The 17055-nt window shown below is 35.3% G+C and overlaps 1 protein-coding gene across 2 annotated transcripts in view; it reads left to right on the top strand.

Annotated features, from left to right (window-relative positions):
• The first annotated feature begins 280 nt into the window (after positions 1-280).
• Positions 281-17055, top strand: part of cntfr (ciliary neurotrophic factor receptor) — a 148865-nt gene continuing 132090 nt past the window's right edge. For both annotated transcript variants that reach the window (XM_041247423.1, XM_041247432.1), the window contains exon 1: positions 281-391. The gene's annotated coding sequence lies outside the window, so the exon portion shown is untranslated. The remainder of the gene's footprint in view (positions 392-17055) is intronic.

The raw sequence follows: 17055 nt of genomic DNA, 5'->3' as shown, positions 1-17055 counted from the left end.
TTACATTTAGTAAAGGACCAGAAGGAAAACATAATATATAGTATAATTCTAGTGGATTTCTTAAAACAGTTCCTAGCTAAATTCACTGACATGTATCTGTGTATGTGTGTGTGTGTGTGTGTGTGTGTGTGTGTGTGTTTGAAGCGTACACTTCCCGAAACATTGGCTAGGGGGTGCACAGACAGCTCAGCTCATAATTTATTCCTGAGCCCTCACCAATGACTTTTCCTGGTCACATGGGGTGTCTGTGTGAGTTTAAAAGTGCTTTAATCCCCCAGCCAGTGCAGAGCAAGCTGGTGGTTAAAACACAGCAATAAGGCTGAGCACACTGGCAACTTCTTGTATTGGAGCTCAGAGCCACAGAGAAAGAAGGACAAGCCAAAGCATTTAAGTAAGTACACAAATCTGGTTTCTTTTTCATTTGCTGGGATAGCTCAGAAGACTTATTTTGTGAGACGTTGTTTTCTTGTCTGGCTGAATGAAAGATGCTTGTTTGCTTTTACTGAAGGACTGCCATCCTTTTTTTTTATTTGATGAAATGTACTTACTTATTTCATGAAGTGTTGAGAGCAGACTGATCTCTGATTTGTTTGAGAAGGGAGATGCTTGCTTAATGTACATGCATTACAAAATAGACAACGAAACACACATATGTACACATCAAATCGCTTGTGTGTAAGAAAACAAAACCTTCTCATTGGGAATTAAAGTAATAAGGGAGTGATTCAAAAATGGATTGGAGTGTAAATGGAAGGCATTGAAAGCATTGACATTGGCTGGACAATTAGCTTAGGATTCCCTTATCTCTCTTTCTTACATGAACATTGCCCTTATGTTTAAGGGTCACAGGAGCTGGTGACCCTGAGTCAGCAGTTCTGCATGGAAGCTATTATAAATTCCTGATTGATTAGTTTTAGCGGAAATATTGTTATTCTTCTTTTGCTCTTATTTCCTGCAGTTCTCTGCTTCTGTCTCTCTTTTTTCTCCCCCTCTTTACCAAGTGATCTATTAGCCCCCTAAACATTTTTAAACCTGATGGTGATGTAGGCAAGGCGCAGCAGACTTATTAATTGTGAGCAATTTGCTTATTAAAACCCTCACCTCCTTCCAAGTGTCCTGGACAGTTTTTTTTTTTTTTTTTTTAAATATGTTCACCAAAGGAAATCTGGGGTTGTGAGAAAAAGCATTTGTCATTGCCTTAAGGTTAGTTGACTCATGCCTTGTTGAAGATAATGTTTGAAAAGGTGCATGACAAGGTTTTAAATAAGGAAATTGTATCTGCTGGATTTTGCAACTGTCAAGAAACACACTCCTGCTGCATTTCAAAAATGAATTCTGCAACAGCAACACAAATACTAACCTGCAATAATCCACTTGGGAATTGTTTATTAATGTTTTAGTGGTGGTTATATTCAACAACTGAGTTAGGTAGTAACTTTATAAAGCCCTGCATTTAAAGTTGGTGTTTAGTGTTTTACGCCTATCCATGCATGTTATACTTCATTTGTTTTTGGATCACTGAAAATAAAAGGTAAAATAAAACTGTCATAATATTTCCAGTAGGTTACTCATTCCTTATATAAACAAAACTAAACTGCTGTCAGATTTTGCCAGACTACTTAATGTGTGAATTCCAAACATGCAAACACAAACTATGTTAAAAAATAATACTTGAATACATCAAAACTGTTTTTAACATGATGAAAATCGAATGATATTTCCGGATAGTTTACACATTTATTTATTTATTTATTTATTCATTTATTTTGTAATATAGGCTACATATTGATTTCTGATACAGTTGAAAATACTGTTGACATACTTTTTGCAAGTAGATTTTTCTTATAAAGGTAAACATTCCAACTTGTTTATAAAGTTCAAAGAAAAAACTGTATATTTGTTTAATCGCTTTTTGCTTGAACGTGTACATAAATCTTTTTTTTTTTTTTTTTTTTTTTTGCAGAGCGTGTTACAGTTATTAAATAATATCCCTAGAAACGTATCAATTATGAACAATAAATTGGGCACATGGTTTATTTGTGGCTGAATAAAGTTGGAAGTAATTAACTACCTGTTCTCGTTTGTCATTAACGTTTAGTTACGTGCCGATTTTATAGGTGGACCCATATATAACAGAAGCCTATCAGTCCTAGTAGTCAAACAATTACAAAGCTGTTGGTGTTCATTGAAATAAACAAAGTATGCGAGAGAATTTTACAATAGCATAATATTAATAGAGACTTTAATGTATACTGACATTCAAACAGACAACGCAAATAAGGATTGCTACCAAAAAAATATGTTTTAAATACTAACGATCTCGTACATAAACTACTGTATGTTTATTTTTTTATTTTTATTTTTTATTTTTGCACTCAACGCATATCAAAGCCACATCAAGAAAATGACTGACGCTGGAACACGCTCTGAACAATTCTTGTGAAAAATGTTTCCATCAAAATGTAGTTGTCAGCAGACTGCTGTAAATGTTCTTCTTATAAAATACATTTAAACTGTCATTTATGTAACAAAGAGCTCTTCACCAACCTTTCACACCGACAACTCGCGTCTACTGAATTTCTACCTGCATAATAGTGACTACTTTGCAAATTAAAGCAATATCACATTTATAGATTCAGTTGTTACGTACCATACCTTTTTTAATGGAATATTTTATATCCTGTTTTCACTTGGCAGAAAGCCTATGTACCTTGGACTTGTGTTTATTAACATTATTGTTATTGTAGTGCCCACACTGGACAGAATGATATATGGGCATTTGTAATAGTATGCTGTTTGTCTATATAGGTTATTATCATGGGCAATACACACTACTATTATGGTACACAATGTATATTTTAATATAGTTTTACTCCCCCCTCCCCCTCTCTCTAAAAGATGTCCATATTGCAAAACTTCAGGTTGGGCATTTATTGGATGTGTTTTTCTTTACTAAATTTGGAACAGAAATCTTAAGAATGTAGCTCTCTGTCTCATATGGTACTGTATAATGTCATCTCTTGATCAGGTTCAATTATATTGTAGTGACACAGTAATTACAATTGCATTCTTTCTTCTGGCTAGAATGCCTCAGTTTGTTTTCACCCTCTGTCCTGATGTTTTACTTACTAATTCACACATTTCCTCTGAGATAAATTGAAGCATGTTCCAATAACAGCAGTAAAAGAATTGAGGCTTGTATTCAATCCTGTGATGAAACCAGTGATGCAATGGGCTGAACACCCAAAAGCATCACCAGTGAAGCATCCACACCACAGATCTTGAAAGTGTTCCAAATGATCTGATAGAAAAATGAATGCTCTGTGTAAATGTATGTGTGCACAGTGGGGACAAAAGGCTTTGGAAGTGGGTGTTTGAAGCATATTTGCTTTACATTTTACTTTACATTACTATTTTTTTTAATAAAAGAAGCAAAAACAACTACTTTTTTTTATCACTGCTCATATATTCTTTTTTATTCTATTTCAATGACATTTTTATAATATTACAAAAAAAATCTATAATTTAATTGTTTTTTAATTCTATAATTTAATTCTATAATAAGATACATTTTTCTGTACATGAAATGAAGGAAACACTGTTTTTATTAAAATGCAACAAAAAATGATGCTGTATTTAACAGGTATCCTTGTAACATGTTCATAACACCGATGTCTGTTCATAAAGGGTTAACGCCTGCCAAAATGAGAAAACAGGAGTACATGATCAGATTTCGTCCATAGCCACATATTTAACACCAGCTGCTATTCATAAGAGATAATTCAGATGCATCTTTAAGCCACAATTATTTTTATCTATGAAGGCATGTTTTTAACAAATTGAGAGTAAGGTTAAAGACTACCTCATTAGCATAATGTTTTCATCGGCAAAATGCTGTCGATAACTAGGAGTTATTGAACGTTTTTTACAGTCAAGTCTAAACTAACGACAGCCCCGGCAGACTATTTCCTTAAAGACATATGTTATTACTACACTTGATCTGTTATACAGTTTGACATACCTGTGATTAACACTGTCTATTTTGAAATTCTCTGGCATAATAATTTTGAAATAGCGCTGTGAAGCAGAGAGAACAAGTGAGAGACTGAGAATAGACAGTTATTTTATTATTATTATTATTTATTTGCTGTGATCCACGGCTGACAGCAGTTCTTTTCTTTTTCTTTTGTTTACATAATAAACAGTTTGGATGAACATTGCCTGTGTGAACCTGTTTTCATGGAGTGTTACAATATTCAATATACTAGTGCTGCTGATGCAGTCGGTGGGAAATTTGGGCCTGCTTGGTATTGCAGGCCCAAATTTTCACTGATTCATAAACATTAACTCACCCGATTGATTCCCTGCTTAACTCACCCGATTTATTATTAATAATTGTTGTTTTTTACTCTGCAGGTGCAGAGCGTTGTTCACTTGCACAGCACGCACAAAATTGTTACAGTGTACATGAACACGTGTAAGGCCATGTGTTAGCTAGTGTAAGGCCATGTGTTAGCTAGTGCATCTCAACACGTGCAAGGCCGCGTGTTATCTAGGGTATAAAAGCAAAGGCGCGTGTGCGCTTCTGTGCTCTATTCTGTGTTCTGTGTTCTGTGTGTAACTGTGACTGAATAAACAACGTTTGATTTTGTACTTGTCTGCGCTCACTTATTTCCTTACCCACAATAATAATAATAATAATAATAATAATAATAATAATAATAATAATAATAATAATAATAATAATAGTTGACAATTTCATTTTGTAAGACTAATATTTCAAAAAGTTTTCAAAATGATCTTATAATATTATTAATAATATAATAATATATAATATATATAATAATATAATATTATTATCCTAGAATTACAGTCCTCCTACAGTGCTCTTTCTTTAGGTTTTTTTTTTGGGGGGGGGGGGGGGGGTCAGTTAAGAATAGAAATCTTATGTGTGCGAATGGAAATGATTTTGCCAGTGTTGCCAAACAAAACGAAAATACAAAGTAGGCAGATTTACTTGCATACCCATTCAAAAAGTGCTTTGCAACAGTCGCCTTTATTCTTAGATCATTTTATGATTAGCAATGGATGACTTTTGTTAGTTTTGAACAAAATTCATTTTATTACGCAGTCAGCAAGTACTTTTATGAACAAGGCCCATTAGGTATATATGTGAATAAAGGGAAAAAAGAAACCAAGATTACAATTAACACTAGTGTAATCTTACCTGTAGCTTTTTACACTGTTGGAGCAGCATGATTGCAATCATGATCTAAAAACTTCATGCCTTTACTTTCAATATTGGGTTTACTTTTACACTTGCAAGTTTAAGCCTTTATTTTTCTAAGGAAGCACTATATACATAATACATTGAATGAAACTTCCTTCTGTGCTATAAATCTTGACTTCCTGGGACAGAATATCTAAATTAATTTGCTTTCTGGTGGAAAAGAGCCTAGGCTCACTAGAGTAACTAGAGTTTATTTTTTCAAATTTAAGTATGAAATTTAAGGACATTCAATGTGAGCATGAGTGTCAATTGCCCCCTTGTACACCCTCTGTGTTAAATAAATACCTATTCACATTTGGATTACAGTAACACAAAATGCCCTGGTAAACACTCTTCTTGTTGAAATGTTGGTCAAGAAAAAAAGTTTCTTCTTTGTATGACTGGATATCTCATGAATAAATGTTTAAAGACATGAATGACTCTTTGAATGCAGTAGACATGTAATGTGCTAGTATAGAAGAATTACTGTGCACCATTGGTTTGGACTGTGAGGGCAGTGAAAATCATTAAAGACTATACTTAAATAAATTACCAACAAAATAATGATATACCATTCTGTACATATGAAACTTGTTTCCAGATCAAGTGCATTACAGAAACAGTACTGTTTATTATAATCCTGGTTTTTGTCCTAACTGTACCCCAAATTATTTAAATGGACCAACTAAGCTTCTATTAAGCTCTTAGTTGGCCCAATTAAGGCATTTAGGGTACAGTTGGAAGAAAAAGCAGGAGGGACACAGGCCCTCCAGGACAAGGATTGGACACCCTTGTTCTAAACAATGCTTTGTTCCTTTCACTGTCATCAGTATTGGTATCCAAGGTCATCAGTGTGGGATGGAAAATGCCCAGTGATTGGCTATAACAGGTAAAAGGGGAGGGGAGGCATGTTCCATGTAAGCCAGCTGAAGAAATGGAAGAATATGATTGGCAATAGACATGGTAATCATAACTACAACAAAGACAAGAGCTCATCTGCCTCCTCTGAATTTACAGTGGTGACTGAGTGGAGAATGCGGATGGTTGCCTCTGCGTTAAAGCTATGTATTAATTTTTATATTTACATATCAATAATTAAATAAATTGGCTTATTTATGCAAACATTTTTGAGTAGGCAGTTCCCCCTCTGTCTCCTCTGATGAGCTGCCACTGGGGTGGAGATTTAAGATCTGACACTATTTAGATCAAGACAGACCTCTACTGTTGCGTCATTCTTTCATATTCAGTGCTATGGTAAGATACTTTTTTTTTTCTCCTAGTTCTCATTTTGTTTCATTCTAGCAACAGAATGACTGGGCTAGTCATATTTTATTGTACCTTCCACACTTAATTGTAAGTGGCAGAGTTGAACCACTCAGAATAATTACAAACACCACAGAATAATAAGGTCATTTTAAATAAAAACAACATTTGAAGATACATCATTTTCTGGTTGACTGTCTGTACAAAATGCTTATACCAATAATTCATTCTGGTTACTCTTGTAACTGAACAATATTGGAATGTGGGGTTTGAGGTCATCGGTTTCCAGAAGGAGATCTTCTTTTGTCAAATTGACTTCTGCTTGGCCAGGCATGACTGGAGCTGTTATCTGCCAGTGCCCTTTCCAGATGGACAGCTATCAATAATGGTGAATAATTTGAGATAATCTCTTTTTCTACTTCCTTAGAGGATGACCCCAAACTCCATCACCAGGGAAGTTGCTATCTGCCTGGAAAACTGTATGTCCTGTTCAGCAAGGGTCGGCACCATGGCAAGTGGTGAAGGACATTTAAAAACAAAACAAAACAAAAAAAACATCTTGGCAACGGACAAACAAAAAGGAAATTCTGTACACTTACGTTTGTGTGTGCGTTAGACTTATTCACTGGCACGGACAAGCGTGTCCTTGTACAGACATTTTACTGACCCCTGCTGTGCAGTACTGTGTCTTTTTATTTGCACACACAGATATGTTGGTGTAGACTGGCTACAACTGGATTCCTATACATAAAAAGAACATACAAAGTATAAACTTCTACAGGGTTTGGTGAAACATTGAAACCATTAACAAGTGACCTGCATATTCAATATGCTCACCATTAATTACTATTGTTAGAGCCTTTCAAATAAACAGGCATTCATGTTGTGTAATATAAACCTTGACCAAAGAGCTAGTTAAATGATTTATACAGTGAGATTGTAATACTATTGGTATTGTGCCCATGCAGAGGTCAGAACCATTGAATATTCTATAAGGTACAATTGTAATATCCTGTAGTACATTTTCACAATCAGACTGATATATTTGTTCTGCACAATCACCTATTTTGCATGAATTTCTTAAATTGAAATGTCATTTATGTTTGCCAAAAACATGATAATTGGCTTTGATCACAATATATCCCCTCTTCAGCCAAGGTTGAATTATTAAAATAATATTTTGTAATGTCATGCTTCAACTACCTTTAACAATAAAATTAATTATTATTAAAAAAAGAATGTTTATTCCTCATACAATACACTTTTATTGCCTAAACTACAAACTTTCCACTTCCTGTTAATTATTGTTGGTTTAATACAAATCAAGACCCTTTATTGTTACAGCCATTTATTAACAAGATTAATACAAGTGTTGAGAGATTAATAACTTTTTCGTATCCATCGCTAGAGGGAATATATTTATTGTGATTCATCGGTCATTCTCTCTTTGGAGTTGAAGGCAAGTAATTCAAAACTTGTTATTACATATTTCTGCTTTTTATATTTTTCATTTCCATTGTAATCAGTGTCATTGCTATATTTATTTTAAAATTTTATATTACATGGAATTGTAAAAATAATTACCTACTTCCATTATAAAGTGTATATGTGTTCAGTCATTATGTAAATTCAAAGTTGATAAAGGACTGCCAACATTTAAAATAAGTTAACAATATTGACGTCATTAAGGAAGAGTGTTTTTCCTACTTTTGAATCCAAGGAAAAATAAACATTTTGTTAATTCAAGGGACAAGAGCAAAGGCTACATGGAGGAAGAACCTCGGGGAGTGAAAATAGGAGAGAAGTGCTTTATGATTTAGGTAGGAGTACAGGGTATCCCCTTGGTTTGCAGACAGCCACCCTCGTGGAGCTGAGACCAAACCAACTGGCCTCTAAGGCTGGGAAGTGAGCTTCACTTGCCCGCAGATGGATACCATTGCAAGGGTGGAGCCGCACAGTGCAGGAGGAAAGGAGAATGGAGAAAACAAAAAATGCAAGACATAGAATATGGGAATGAATTTGGATTTAAATAGGGAGATTTGCAGATATTATTGGTGGGACAAAATAGGGGAGGGGCCCAACTCCTGCCTCCTGATCCATACTTATGGCTGCAAAACAAAAATGTATAGGATGCCAAACTTTAGCACTTAAATACAATTCAGAAAACTGCATTGGAAATAGTGATGGTAAACAAAGAAGATTTATAGCTGTCCTCCAAAAACACTGAATATTTCAACCTTCTAGAATAATGAATTGAAATGATACCTCTGATTCATTGCAAAAGTAATACAGGATAGATAGAAGCAAATTAATGTTTGGCCATAAAAAATATTGTCGTTGACAAGACTACATTAGAGCTGCAATCATTTAATAGTAGTGACAGACTGGGTCACTGTGTTTTGTAAAAGATGGTTCTGGGCAATTTAGTCTGAACACAGTGCAGAAATATAAGTGCCATGGTAGGTTTAACACTTAATTGGGTGCAAGTAAAGGTTTACAGAAAGCAATAGCTCTTAATCCGTCTGTGTCCAGGTCAACAAGAACATTTCTCTGCAGGGAGAATGGACATGGTACTGCTCATGAACAGTACTGGCCATTCACCTTTGGGTCATGGTTTTATATCTCTATAGTGCAGGTTAAAAGTTAAAAACATTTGGTGGCCTATACTTTGGTTGACAGTAATCCACATTATTAAACTACTACCCGATTCGGCACAATTCACACTGTGATGACCAGCTTTCTTAAAGTAGGAGGCCAGTAATTGAATAGACATGGAGAATGTACTTCCTCCTCACTGCTTAACAGAGGTCCCTCGAAGGCAGGCTTGGTGTATACTACTTGGGCACTTAGGCAGTGTGGGAAAGCTCACATTATCACTGATTGTACTATTACTGGTCTATTAAAATATATAGAGGATTAAATCTAGCTGTTTTTATTAAAAGGAAAAAAGTGAATGATAGTTGCATAAAAATCTGCTCAGCTACTGTGGTCAGTTATAAGTTGGCTTACATGGTACAGCATTTATGACACTATAGTAAAGTATCAGATATTATTTACTTTCTGAACAAAGTGGCTTTGGAAAGAAGCCTGAAAACAACTTTGGTTGCATGTCATGCATTTCACATTAGAACCAGCAACTGTGATTGTAACGCAGAGTATGTGCTAAGAAAAAGACTCAAGGTGACTACTGAGTTTGACATTATGAAATACAGGAGTTTTTCTGTTTGTTCTGCTTGTCACGTGACACAAACATGTGGCTATTTGGTGTCAGTTTATTGCTGAACAGCTACTTTTGTAAAGATACTAAACTAGTATATTTATATTCCGCATGTCTCAAATCTGGACCACAAATTGGGTCTTTAGAAGCTATCATCCAGCAATTTTCCAAAATACAGAATCAACAACTTTCCCCTGACAGTTAATGATATGGTGTATGTCCACATTTCCATGTTTCTGATGATAGTGTTAAAAGTACCATATTCCTTTGAATTTAATACGCCCTCGAAGTTAAGACGCAGCCCAAATGTCCCACCCTCAATTTGAGGGAAACAAAATATCAAATAAAGATGCATTTACAAAGACACAGCCTCAATTACGCATATACGAAAATGATGTAAGGAGGCAGTTTACGGCTGTATGCTCACAAAGCATAATAACGAAACGCTGAAATTGTAAACATTCTCTTCGAATTCCTCAGAAAGCTTATGACACTTTTTTTTTTTTTTCTAATGGCTGCCTGAATGTCACAGATGATTCAAGATTGGGCAGTGACTTTTTTGTTCATCTTTTCTCGGCAGTTAGTCACGTTTATATTTGCATACTGGGGCTTTTGTTGGCTATTTTAATGCACACATCACTATACTTGAATTTAAGGCCCAGAACATTTTTGAGAAGAAAATATTAGTTTAAAAAGTGTGACTTAAATTCGAAGGAATATGGTAATTGTGCAGATTTTCCTCAGTCTAGAAATACATAGGAGTAACAAACTAGCTTCTTTCTTGCTTCCATTGTGTACCTGAAAAAGAAAACCTTAACCTTTGCTATTCATTTGTAGATTCCAGGGCAGTGCTATTTGAGCAGTGCTTTTCTAACTAGGGCAAACTGGTTGAGATGGATTACAAAGGTGTAAACAGACAGTACTTGAAGGATCTTTTGATTGCAATGGTAACATTAGATCCAAGTTAAAGACCATTAGCAATAGTGGTTAAAGTGGTTTATTTGTCTGGGCATAAACAACATGCATACCAGATCTTGACATAGACATGGTTTAAAAGCCAGGTCAGATTTTTCACTTGTACGGACATCTGTAACTTCACAAGCATTGCATACACTTTCTCAGTCATGACAGTTTTGAAACAAGATCAAGATCCTTGAGCCTACCCTCCTCCAAGGCATTTCAAGACTGGCCTAACTGTTTGAGTGCCCTGTATGTCATTAGACACTGTATATAAATAACTCACAGTCATGGCTAAAATGAGAGGGCCATATAGATGGAGTGTATGGTTATTAATGCACCATGTTAATTATATGCCATGCATTATTCATGCAATGAAGTTGCTTGCAACCAAGTATGAAATGAGCATATTAATGCTAAGCTTCAAAGGATGACTTGCTTTGCATTTGATGCCTCCTTCCTCCTTGTAGCTATTATTGTTAAATTATTGTCAAATAATTGCCGTGTTTACTAATGTGTGTGTAGTTGTGTGTTTCTTAGTAACTGAGGTTTGGCAAAAAGTATTGCAGTCTCTTGTTTTTGAAGGTTTATCTGTTACATTGGGTCTGATTACTTCATAACAACTCTTGCCTCCCAATTTGGAAAATAACTATTGATTTTATAAACTGAACAATTGTAGTGAGTGTCTGTCAACATGATCACTGTGAACTATTTAATTAAAAATGTTTTCCTGTTGGTAAAGACCCATATGCATTTTTAAGATACTGAGGGGTAGATGTACTAAAGTGTTGTCGCTGTTGCAATAGTCATAAACCAGTTGCAAACTAGTTGGAAGTCTAGAGTGAAATGTATACTTCTAGTGACTTCTTAGGGAATGCTTTGTGGCAACAGTTTTGCTTTGTGGTTCAGCCTTAGATGAATATGTAATTATGGGCGTTCCTGCATAAATTTGCAAACATGGCGTGTAAATAGTGCAAATGAGGGTTCTCACATATTATAATGAGATTGTCACAAAGACGGCCGAAGTGGGCGGCGTCAGAACCAGGAAAAGTAATGAAATACACAAAACACAGGACGGATGAAATGAAATGATGAAGACGCCTGTTGGCGCCGGTTTAATACCAAATAAAAGGTTTAAACAAACACGAAAAACACAGGACACGGCACTCTACGCCAAAATAAATAGACAAACAAAAACAGACTAAACTTAACAAAACGGTGCACGGACAGACACTGACAAACACGGTGAGCGGATACTTTCTCTTATTATTATTATTATTATTATTACTACTAATTTCCTCCGTCTCCAATCCCGTTCTCCGCTCACCAAACACCCAACCCCAGTATGTGACAACGTGCATCTATATATACTATTGTGCTGGGATTCAATTAACAATTAATTATTCACTTGAATCCCAGCACGTGAATTAATAAAGTGCAATTCCCCGTGCTCACATATTACTACATTTTACTTGCACGTGAAGTGCTGTGCAATCCTCGTGCCTAAATACACATATACATTTTTAAACACTCGTGTTACACAGACCCGTTTATATCCCGTGTACCAATGTCTATACACCAACATTTAAACACACCACACGCAACACATAACAGACAATATACACAGGGGCGGGCACTTTGTTACAGAGATACATTAAAGCTGCGGGCAATTGCAACATTTAAAATTGCATCAATTTGCTAAGAACCTTTGAAAGCAGGTTTTAAACAGTCACAATCTTTGCTGGCATTCCGAAGTCCGATTTTTCTTGTGCATTACCAGTTGTGCTTTGAGGCGAACAGTCAAATGCTTATTTTTCCTTAAAAGCAGGGTGTACTTAGAGGCCTTGGGGGGGGGCAACTGTATGATTATGAAAAGCTTTTTCATAGAAACATTCTGATCTAAAGTCATACGACTCTCGCAATGCTAAATACCGCGCTAAGATGACGCAAAAAAATATTTTAATTAGTATATTGCAGCTAACTTTATTTACATATTTTCTGTTAGTACATACGACAAAATGTTTACTTTGCGAATTGTCACAAGGAAAATGCTAATTGCGATATATTTGCCCTGTGACTGGCCCATCTTAGTACATCTGCACCTGCATGTCAATGCCTAATTCGGCTCGCGTCCAATCAAGGTCAGTGAAATTTACAATGCAAATTGAAAGAACAGGATTTTATTGAAGTGAGGTTGCTTGTTAAAATAGCTTAACTATATTGTCTTATATTTTGTTTTCCCCACTGCAGATTAATTTATATATGATAAATGTTTTATGAAAAGCTGGAATTATGAAGAAGCCATGACAGTGCTCTGTATGTTTTTGTGTTGCTGACCAACAAGGAGGTAAACATACAGTTGTAAAAGAGGAACCAAAAAGTGAGGATATTCTGTTTCAGGACGAGCTTTGTATTTTGCAACATCTTGAACAGGTTTAAATGTGTTAGTATAATACTATTACAGTGTGAAAGATGAACCGTAGAGCAAACTAAACTATGAAAACAAATACTACATGAGTAAAGCTAAGTAAGCAAAATACCTTTTTTTGCATCTTACTGCATATTTACAGTGCTTTATCATATTAACGGAAAAATATTTCAGGTAATTATCATAAAAGCTTTTCAAACATAAAAAGAAAACAACATTTGGCTAATATGCCTCTAGAAAATGTCTGTGGAGAGACACACATTAGTTTAAGTCACTGTAGTGCGCTTTATGGCATTAATTGCACTGATACATTAGTAACTGAAGACTACTTACCAGAGCTGTGCTCTGTACTGTACAATTAATGGGTACATGCAGAAGAATGTACGTATAGCTTCAGAGAGAACTATGGCCACTGTTGTATGAGCAAAACATGAGGGTGTAAAAGTATCATCTAGAAGGTAGGTAAGCGGAATAAGAAAAGCTACTCACTGCAATAGGCCCTGGTAAGTGATAACGGGCAGTACCAGTAGAAATTCAAGCAGCATGGATGAGCATTTATAGAAGACATCCTTTAGAATGCATTCAGCTTCGTGAGTTTGAGCTAAAGGTTCATTACAAATAATACATGCAAACTATAATAAAGGGTTCTACTACTTTACCAGTGAAAGTAGGGCTAAGAGATTACAGAAAGGGCTGTAATGTCACAGTAAATTCATAGTGACACTGCATTTACTAAATACAGTTTAAACCATTTAGCAAAACAAAAATCAATTTAAACTGCCACGGGTTTAAGCAGAACAACAAATGAGTTTTAATAGTGTGTTTTAAACCCTCTTTTGAGATTGATGTTCGCATAGTTGTCTGCTGTTCTTGCTCAGTGCATAATATATTTAATTTCTTCAGTTTGTGATGACGTAAACATGTTTTTTCTGTTGCTGTCTTGATTAACCCTTTCTCCTTGGATCAGTTTGGATTTGTATATCATTTATTGTGTTCAAATGCTGCATGAATGTATTTGCCAAAAAAGTAATAAAAATAAAAATAAAAAAAAGTAGTTGGGAGTAATTTCCAGCGAATAGAAGTTCTTCAAACCAGCATCAGTGGGCAGTGGCGTGGGGACTAAGGGTGCTGGGGTGCAATGCATCCCCAGGCTAAAGTACAGGGTTGCTGTGCACCTACTGGCTCAATGATAAATCGCCCAGTTTCGTGAATCTTAAAAGCTGCGTGTGTGGTGCACTGCAGCTTTTTACATGGCTTTTGAACACAAATGATAATACACCAACTAGCGTTGACTGTCACAACAGGGGTGGGATATTTTACAAATCGCACGGTTGCAATCAGATGAGAGTCGGTTAGTAGTTGGATCGCACTAAAAAGAATATATAATATATATATATATATATATATATATATATATATATATATATATATATATATATATATATATATATATATATATATATATATATAATATAATCACTGGTCAATCACATGCTAAAATCAGCTTGTCACAAATGCCCCAAAACTGCGGGTGCTGCTTTGTGGAGCAACACTAAAAACACACGTATACAGTAACATTCTGGATGCACTAGTTGTCCATTCCATTACAGCAGTCCTTGTCTGCAATGACTGTTGTAAATAAAATACAACTGGTCAACCCGTTTTTACAAGCAAACCTTTCTAAACTGCAGTATGTATTTAAGTGGATGATAACAGTATATGTTACTTTATTTTATTTGTTTGCTCTAAAAGTTTTATGGTAATCGTGTTGTAAACATTGTAGCAAGGACTGTGGTTAAAGATTTTATTTTGTTTTTAAATAGATAAACAGGTGTTCATGCTGCCTTTGTTTTATTAACATGTTTGACATAACAGCAACTGGTCGCATGGCTTCCATCGTATACAGAGGTTACAGTTTTGTTCAATGGCTTTCAGCACCCCTATTCTAAAAATTGTTCCAGCGCCACTGCCTGTGGATTATTGTTTGTTTATTTAGCAGACACCTTTATCAAAGGCAATTTACAGAGCCTACTTTGTGTGAATTGGGCATCAGCTGCAGAGTCACTTACAACAACATCTCACCCAAAAGATGGAGCATAAGAGGTTAAATCACTTGCTCAGGGTCACACAGTGAGTCAGTGAATGAGCCGGGCATTTCCTGGTTACAAGCCCTTTTCTTTAATCACTGCACCACAAAGTCTCTTATGATTCATGGAAAGATGTAACCTGCATGCAGTGGTGGGGAAGTTACTTTTAAAAAAAGAACCCATTACAGTTTCAAGTTACTTGAACAACATTGTAATGAGTAACATTACTAGATATATACAGTGCCTATAGAAAGTATACACCCCCTTTCAAAACTTTCACCTTTTGTTGTCTTATAGCCTGGAATTAAAATGCATTAGAAATATATATATATATATATATATATATATATATATATATATATATATATATATATATATATATATATATATATATATATATATATATATTTTATTTATCTACACACACACACCCCACAACTTTTAAGTGATAAAAAATATTCTAGAAATTTGTAGAAAAATTATTAAAAATAAAAACTGAAATAGCTTGGTTGGATAAGTGTACACCCCTAAATTAGCTCAGGTGTAACCAACCGCCTTCAAAATCACACACCAAGTTAAGTGGCCTCCACCTCTGTTAAATTGTAGTGATTCACATGATTTCAGGATAAATTCAGCAGTTCCTGTAGGTTTCCTCTGTTGGGTAGTGCATTTCAAAGCAAAGACTCAACCATGAACACCATGGCTCTTTCAAAAGAACTCCGGGACAAAGCTGTTGAAAGGCATAGAGGGGATGGGTATAAAAAAATATCAAAGGCCTTGAATATCCCTTGGAGCACGGTCAAGAAGATTATTAAGAACTGGAAGGTGTATGGCACCACCAAGACCCTGCCTAGATCAGGCCGTCCCTTCAAACTGGAAGATTGTGCAAGATGGACTCATCAGAGAGGCTACCAAGAGGCCAATGGCAACTTTGCAAGAGCTACAGGCTTTTATGGCCAAGACTGGTCAAAGTGTGCATGTGATAACAATATCCCAAGCACTCCACAAATCTGGCCTGTATGGTAGAGTGGCAAGAAGGAAGCCATTACTCAAGAAAAACCATTAACGCAAGGGATGGAGACTTATCCAGTTATGATCTTTCAGTTTTGTATTTTTTATATATCATTTTTTTTTATCAATAAAAGCTTTTTTTCCCTTTAATAATGTGAAATATGGTGTGTAGATAAGTGGAAAAAAAATCCTCATTTAATGCATGAAAAAAGTTCAAGGGGGTGTACTTTCAATAGACAACAGCTATTGAACCAACTTGTTCCCTCCTCAGATGCCATTTTCTAGCAAGATAATGTTATCATGTGACATGTAAGGTTTGACTTGCACTGATGAAGTGCTTTCTGAATTCCATGTTATGAATAAGTCCTTTTCTTTTTTTATGTAACTAAACGTGACTGTAATTTTTTCACATAAAATGTCTGAAAAAGGAACCATCACAGCTACAAGTTACTGACATCAGATCAGATTACAGTAATGCTTTACATGTAATGCGTTACTCCCCAGCTGTGTCTGCATATAGTACTGTATCTGTACCCATCCCCAAAGCAATGGTCTGTTGCCTGCAAACTGCATGTGTCGTGGTGAACCAGGCTCATTTAATCCTTGTTCAATTGAGGAACGTTTTTAAAGAACAATTTACTGTATAGGAATTAAATCAAATCAAAATGTAATAATATACAGTCTTTTATATTCAAACTCAAAAATATTTTGATCAACAAAACTACAGTAAGAAAAACTGTCTACCTTAAAGTTGTATACTGGCATTGCTTTGGAATTAGTACTTATCTTTAAAGTGTTGCATGATGATGATTGTGTGGTGTTA

Source organism: Polyodon spathula, chromosome 1 (genome assembly GCF_017654505.1).
Source record: "Polyodon spathula isolate WHYD16114869_AA chromosome 1, ASM1765450v1, whole genome shotgun sequence".
NCBI lineage: Eukaryota > Metazoa > Chordata > Actinopteri > Acipenseriformes > Polyodontidae > Polyodon > Polyodon spathula.
Note: the sequence above shows the minus strand (reverse complement) of the source record. Positions and strands in the feature narration are given on the sequence as shown.